The sequence below is a fragment of the Agelaius phoeniceus genome, chromosome Z (genome assembly GCF_051311805.1).
Source record: "Agelaius phoeniceus isolate bAgePho1 chromosome Z, bAgePho1.hap1, whole genome shotgun sequence".
In the NCBI taxonomy this organism is placed as follows: Eukaryota; Metazoa; Chordata; class Aves; order Passeriformes; family Icteridae; genus Agelaius; species Agelaius phoeniceus.
The window spans coordinates 57300125-57308085 of record NC_135303.1 but is presented as its reverse complement, the minus strand read 5'-3'; the positions used below and the strand labels follow the sequence as shown (position 1 = coordinate 57308085).

Here is a 7961-nt window from a genome sequence, read left to right as displayed (position 1 = left end):
GACTGAAGGATGCCTCTAGCACTCAGTTCCTCAAGTTTTGGCATGCCATCCCATTCCTTACCACTGGCCAGCCTGGTTTTGTCCCTTACCTGCTTCAAGACTTTAACATTCTACCAATTAGTGCTGCTAGTTCCTGTGTTAGTACCCATTTCCCTCTCTGAGAAAGGTGCAACTCATCAGATGTTGGTAGACCAGATGTTAAAAACACCATCCCACAATTAAAAAGCTCATTTTTCCAATTACATCAGACTCCTATCCATGTGTTGGATTGATCACTCTGCCTATTCCTTTTGTTATTCTTTCTTGCTACTGGAATGACCAAGAAAAACACAACCTGTGTTCCTGATCCTTGAACCAATCACCCAAGATGATGATTCAACACTGAACTGTCTTATTTTTTTAAAAAAGAAACTAAATTATCTTGAACTTTCCTACTTACAGATAGCAAGTCTCTTACTAAATAAGGGTTCTTTTTGACTTATATTCCTCTGAGACTTACAGAGACTTTTTTTGTGAACAGTAGTATTTTGTTGGAACTAAATAGAGCTCCTAGAATATAATATTCATTGTTGGAGCTCCTAGAATATAATATTCACTGTGTTCGGTTCTTTGACCCGAACACAATGAATATTATATTCTAGGAGCTAATGACTATCATTAACTCTTAGAATATAATATTCATTGTGTTCGGGTCAAAGAACAGTTAGCATGTATGATGGTAGGCTACCAGTTTGTCAGGAAATTTATTAAATCTCTGTATTTTCTGTATTATGCAGGTGTGCTGTTCATGGCTGGAATATTGCAAGGCTTAATAAATTGCTCTTGAGATGCCCTGGCAGAAGAGGTTCTAAAAAGTACTGTTGTCTAAATAAATATTTTGAGTCTAGTTTTGTAATCCTCTGGAAAACAATGATATTATTACAGCTGGTAAAAAGCTAGACTTCCATGTCATTATAGCAGTCACACTTATCAAGTTTGTTTCTCTTCTGTGCTGGAGTAAAACCAAAATTTTAAAGAATTTTCACAAGGAAAATTGCATTGTAATAGCATTTTATGAAAAAATTATTCAGATTTTCAATTTCATCTTCTCTCAGCGGAAATAACTGCTCAACTCAGGATGTTTAAAACCTTTCTAACAAAAACTCCATAGAGCTAACAATTTCTTACATGCACTTCAGCTTGGACAATCAGGATATTTTCTCAAAAAGCTGTTTTTTGAAATGCTGCAACCAGATTTACTGACAAAGAACTCAGATTCTGATTATATTTGTTAGTCCTTCAGGGTCTTGTTACACTTTTTTTTTACCAATATGAGCCCAGTAGAAAGCAACACAGCAATCACAGCTGTCACTACCTTGTGTGAAGTAGGACGAGAAATTGAACTGAAATTATGAGAACTGCAGAAAGCAACATGGTCCCAGGCACTGGGCACAAACTGAATGTTGTGATGACTTATTAAAAGCAGAGGTTTACCTACTGGGAACGGAAAACTAAGGCGGCCAGAATGTGATAATGTGATTTTTCTGTGCAAATAAAACTTAATATGGCATCAGGATCTTCCTCTATGAGGGATCCTCAACATGGGGACAGGAACATAGGAATTGGGATGCAGGACAATAAGACTGTTGTGGTTTAGGAATGCTGTTCCCCAATTTAGCAACTGTGCTAAAACCACACCACCATTCACTTCCCCTCCCTACACCCCAAAAGAATGCATAAAAGGCAGAGATCATGGATTGAGATTAAGAACAATTTACTGGAAGGAGCAATGAGACAAGAAAATGAGCAGTAACAGCAATAATATTAATGGGAAAAATGTACAAAGAGAGGGTGATTTACATGTAAAATGCTCACAAAGTCCAAGACAATGAAACATCTGCCAATGAAACATCAGCTTTCCTCCATCTGGAAAGCACGCCCTTCTTCCCAGAAGCTGGAGTGCCCCCTAGCCAGCAATGATGTGAGGTGGCATAGAACAACCTTCAGGTTATGACAGGGCTCCACTCCCTCATGGCTATGGCAGAAACTAACTCTGTCATGGCTGGGACTAGGAGATTATCCATCCTGTATTCTATACCATTTACATCGTGTCTAGATCCTGCACCCTCCAACTATATGCACATACATTTATATAAATATACACCAAGTCAGCGATAATTCACCTTTTTGTTGCCAATCCAGCTCCTCCTGAGACATTTTAATCTTGAGAGCTCAATCCAGCTGTCCATTGTTGGAACGTTCTTCAGCAGCCCAACTCTTGGGCACATGTGTATCTCATGATGAACAACTACAGCCAACTTCCCCACCCAGTTATATTGTAATCCCTCTCTTTCATGTGATACAGAACAAGGATGATTTCCTAATTTTATTTGCATTTAAAACAGATTCCTTTAGATGTCCTTCTTCTTTCTTTCTCAGTAGTTTCTAGTAGGAATTTCTTTTAGTTTCCTTTTCTGCCTTCTCTTTTTGAAAAGCATTATGGGTTACTTTGACATAAATGGGTCAAAAGTTCATTGTTCTTGATAAATATGCTACTTGGTATGTAAAGGTTACATTGTTTTTAGTAAACCATCCAGAAGTTCATTAAATGCCAAGAAAAACACACTCCTGCACACATTAAAGAAAAATAATCCACTAATTTATGCATAATCTTCCTTTATTTCATGAATAGTAGTCTAAATAATCTTTACTAATTAGTATTTTTATCTGCGCCACTTGTTTCATTTGCAGTCTTAAATGTGAATTTATGGAGGTTCTTATGGCTGTTCTTAACATAATCTATTCCTCTTAATTCTGTTCAACATTTGATTTCTTTATAAGTTACTGGTGATTTCCAAACATGACATGTCCATATGTTTCTTTCAAACCTGTCTGCACATTAAAATGGAAAGGTGTTAATTATGGAGGCCAAAGACAGAACAAATCAACAGCCAACAGAGGTCAAACAAAAACCTCTGGTTTATCAGACTTTCATAACTGCAATTTACAGAAGAGGCTGCTTTTGTGTTTTGTTTTTTGGTTTTTTTTCCTAATTATATTTGAAAATCAGCATGATTCAGCTCTACTGGATAATATCAGATAGACAAAACAAAATTATTTTTATCTGGCATTACTCACCTGCAGTGTTATACTTGTTATTCTGTAAACTTGAGGTAAACTGACCTTTCACAATCCTTGTTAGTCTTGTTTGGAATCCATAAATAAATGTTGTATAAATGATACTTTAGGGAAAGTTATGTAATACACAGTCTTTAAAGATAACATTTAAATATGAATCTCTTAATATTAGTTAAATTATTTTTGTTTCACACTTGCCTCCTTTAAACAGATGAAAGTGGTGTGCTTGTGTTGCCTGCTGGAAATCAATATTAATACAGATGGTAAGTAAATAAGCATCTCATCTTCCCCATGCCAGATGTTCAATAACTGCAGAACTGAATAATGGATAGTAACACATCCTAATGTCTTTATTATTCCATGTACCTTTTTTACAATGCAAAAGAGGTAATCTGAGATTTTTGTAGGTTTTTCAGCTCTTGCTATGCACTAAAAAGGAGCTGTCTGAAAAGGATGCCATGTGAAAGAGAGGCCACATTACCTAGAAGCAATAACAGAGTGTGATACCACATGAAATGGAAATTCACTTTGACAATGGCTGGAATATGGTTACTATCATCATTATCACTCAGAATTAAAGTTACACTTACAAAAGTGTATGAGGTGAGTTTGATTTAACAGTAACCAAGCTAGCTTGTTTCTCATGAACTCCAAACCTTTGAAAAAAAGAGGAAGGAAAAAACAGTGAGATGGTCACCATATTGTCAACACCCCAGTTAACAGCTTTATTGCCTGAAAAAAAATGTGCTGGCATTTTAGTTATCTTTAAAGGGAACAATAGCAGGATAATTTTCTTCAGAACACATAAACGACTGTATTGCTCACTAGGTCTTCAAGGTTTAAACCAAAGTTAAAACACTAAAAGCATTTTTAATCAGTTCAGGAACTTCACAGCGAAAACTAGAATAATGCCTGTGGAAAATGGAATCTGAATTCTGAAGGAACTATAGTGCAGTGTTACAGTAATCAAAGAGGGGAGGGAGTTTAGTGTGAAAGCAGTTAACAGACAGAAATGCAGTTAAGCTATCCAGCTTTGCCATGGCAAACTAGCTGTCCATCACTGTTTGATTGCTTTGCACTGCTTCTTGTCCTTGATTTTACACTAAAGTAATAAAAGTGTTCCTGTTTTTCAGCAGTAGAGAACCAGCTATTCAGCATATCCTAGACTAAGCATTGTGCATATTTTTAAAGATTCCTATTTAGAAACAATAGTCTCTTAGAATTTCTGGTGGAAGGCTAAGAGAGACAAGAAAATTAAACATGTTTTAGTGGAACTGTTATATCAAGTGTTATTATGTTACACCTGGCATCTGTTTGTTTCTTTTGTTTCTCTTTTCCAGTCTCCTTGCCAAGTGACTGCTAATAAATAGATTTAACCTGAGCCATCTGTTGTTTTACTGTAGACCTATGTGCTGTGGCCTCCTGTTTACTATAGCAGTACATTTAATCAATTTTTTTGCCAATGACATTTAAAATATATACACATACAGGTTAACCAGACAACCACTGTAAACCACTTCTCAAGCATATGTTATACTACATTGTCTTCCATTAACAAGATCCACTTAGTCCTGGAGTGCACTTGGAGTGCATCTTAGTTGTATTTGTTTAGAGTTTGCTATTTATTAATGCACTGTACTGGAAAGGGCAGGGGAATCTCCATATGGTATATTGTATAGCTGATTAAGTAACTGAAAAATTGATCATTATGTGTTGACTCTTTGGGTCTTTTCCATTATTAGATTTCTTTCTTGCCTTGCAGCATTTTTCTTCGCAAGGGGCAAAGTACTGCTGTTACTTCAGTTCCTGATAAAATAATTCTGACTTTCACAAGAGGAGGAACTGGTAGCACTGCAGTTTCTGTTGCTGAGCAGAACAGTAGATTGTAACTCTATCACCTTTCTGTCCTCATCATAGGAGCAGAAACCCAGCTGATATCAAAGGTCTATCAAAGGTGGTGTGCAAGCACTGGAAACAGATCTATCTTGCTGTCATATACACAGAGATCAGGCACAAATGAGTAAATACTCAGAAACTATTTTTTTTTCTTTTCCAAAGATTTTTAGAGCTATACCTATCTGCATCATGAGACACAGCTATGTTCCTGTCTGGTAAAAAGATGAAACACTTCAGATAAACCATTTGGGCAAGGTATTCCCATTATAACATTAAAAACTTTTAAATCATTTTAGTGTGGTCAATGACTTCAAGTCTGGGTTTCTGGGAAGTGCTCAAATAGTTGGGTTCTTTTCACTCTGCAAAAGTAAAGCTGGCCTGGGTTTAAGAAGTTCTAAATATGTGAGGTATTATATGAGTGAACAGAAAAAGAGCTGCAAGTGCTATGTGCTATTAAACAGTGAAAATCAAGAGATGAAGTTGCAAACACTTTTTTCCCCACCTTTTTAATGAAAATCTTTTGAAGAAGTGATGCTTCTTAATCCTTGCTCATTTCAAGGTTCAAAACTGACCATAAAGAGATTTGGCAAAGGATCTTTAGAGCAGGTGGCCAGAATGAGTAATACCCTTATGCAACAGCAGATTTTTCTGTGGTATTTCTGAGCTCACGGAAGCAGAGAGGTTAGCAAATCCTAATCCCTAATTGTAAATAATTTGTTTATTTATGCACAATGTAAATTTCTCTTAAAAATTTTGTTGCTCATCAGGTGTTCTTCAAAACAATACTTCCAAAGATTATTACATCAATTCAATGTGTGAGTTGTATTTACAGCACAAAAAATAAAAATGTAAATTGATACTTCAAGATGCCTTAAAAATATAGTTACATCATTAAGTATTGGTGTAAATCAAAAATTTCACATATTGTCTTTTCCTGTTTACAGTTTTTTTCAACATCACAGTTTCTTAGTATTTAGAATCAATTAGGAGTGATATCTATCTCTCAATTTCTTGTTCTTTCATTTGACACTGCATCATGAATCATTGAATTGTTAAAGTTGGAAAAGACCTTTAAGACCATTAAGTTCAACTGCCAACTCAGCAACACCACCACATTCACTGCTAAAAGATGTCCACACATCTTTTAAACACTTCCAGGTATGGTAACTCAGCACTTCCATGAGCAGTCTGTTACAATGCTTGACAACATTTTCTCAATATTCAGTCTAAACCTCCATTGCTTTAACTTGAGGTAATTTCCTTTTGTTCTGGGAAAAGACAGTAACCCTGTTCCAGATTGCAAGGCAAGATGTATTCTATTACCATCTGTATGGCAGATTTTCTTTTGTCAAGTGGGCAGCTTTATCTCTCTCTCTGAGTGACCACACTCACACCTCCCTGGGGAGGGGACATTGCTGATAACAGGCTATTGAATGTCACTGCATGACTGATAAGACCTATAACATCCCATTGTCAGATGCTCTGCCCAGAGGGAGGAGCCAAGCATTGCTGCCCAGATATAATCCAGAAGATTTTGAGACACCAGCCTGGCTTTCTCTACGGGATTCCCCAGAGGAACAGCAGCTGTCTCTTCTTCCATGGGATCTTCAGAGGAAGAATACATCCTTCTCTACAGGACCCCCTGCTCCAACAGAACCACACCTGATACTTCAGGAGGACTGCAGCCACATTTCCAATTGGACTGCTACCAACACCCCACAGGGTGTCAGGTTGGGTTCTGGCTCTGTCAGTGTTGTTCTGGTGTACTGCATTGTTTATTTTATCCTTTTTATTTTTCTTTTTCCTATTAAAGAACTGTTATTTTCTGCTCCCATATTTTTGCCTGAGAGCTCCTTAATTTAAAATTTATAGCAATTCGGAGGGGTGGGGAGGGTTTACATTCTCTGTTTCAGGGGAGGCTCCTGCCTTCCTTAGCAGACTCCTGTCTTTCCAAACCAAGACAAACCCCCACATGACTACACCCTCCTTTCAGGCAGTTGTAGAGAATTTAAACATTTAATTTAATATCTTTCCAGATCACAGAATATTCTGAGTTGGAGGGATAAGGTCTCCCCTGAAACTCCTTTCTCCAGGCTAAAACAACCTCAGCTCCCCCAGCTGCTCTTCCTCACAGGATTTGTGCTCCAGACCCTTCACTAGCCTTGTTGCCCTTCTCTGGACTCACTCCAGCTTCTCAATGACCTTCCTGAAGTGATGGGTCCAGAACTGGACACAGCATTCAAGGTGTGGCCTCACCAGTGCCGAGTATGGGGGAAAAGCCCCTTCTCTGGTCCTGCTGGCCACACTGCTGCTGATACAAGCCAAGATCCATTGGCTTTCTTGGCCACCTGGGCACAGCTGGAACATGTTCAGCCACTGCTGATCAGCAGCTCCAGGTCCTTTTCCACCGGGCACTGTCCAGCCACTCTGCCCCAGGCCTGTAGCACTGCCTGGGGGTGTTGTGACCCAAAGGCAGGAGCCCACACTTCTACTTGTAGAACCTCAAACATCTGATCTCAGCCCATCAATCCAGCCTGTCCAGGTCCCTCTGCAGAGCCTTCCTGCCCTTCAGCAGATCAACACTCCCACCCAACTTGGTGCCACTTGTAAACTTGCTGAGGGTATACTCAATCCTCTCACCCATGTTGTTGATGAAGATACTAAACAGGGTTGGCCCAAGACTGAGTCTTGGGGAAAACTGGACTCAAGAAGAAAACTTTTTATTTATTTACTGCTTGATTAATATATTTTACTAGTAAATGGCAACTTTACAAGGCTCAAAATACTGCACAAACTTAAAAGGTGAAACCTTACAATCTTTAAATTTTTAAAAATATGTAAAAAAGTTTAGCCAAGAACCATCTAGACTGCATCAAGTAAAAAAAAAAAAAAAAAAAGAAAAAGAAAAAAACCCTGAAATACAGACTTTTTTTTTTCTGTTTTAATAG

At 37.8% G+C, this 7961-nt stretch overlaps 1 long non-coding RNA gene across 2 annotated transcripts; it reads left to right on the top strand.

The window, feature by feature from the left end:
• The first annotated feature begins 3327 nt into the window (after positions 1-3327).
• LOC129133130 (uncharacterized) lies at positions 3328-6837 on the top strand. 2 transcript variants are annotated; one of them, XR_008535923.2, is made up of 3 exons: positions 3328-3380; positions 3525-3720; positions 6491-6837. It is a non-coding gene; the product is annotated as an uncharacterized LOC129133130 (long non-coding RNA). The 2 variants fall into 2 exon arrangements; XR_013179929.1 differs by having other exon boundaries at positions 4458-6837.
• Positions 6838-7961: the final 1124 nt, after the last annotated feature.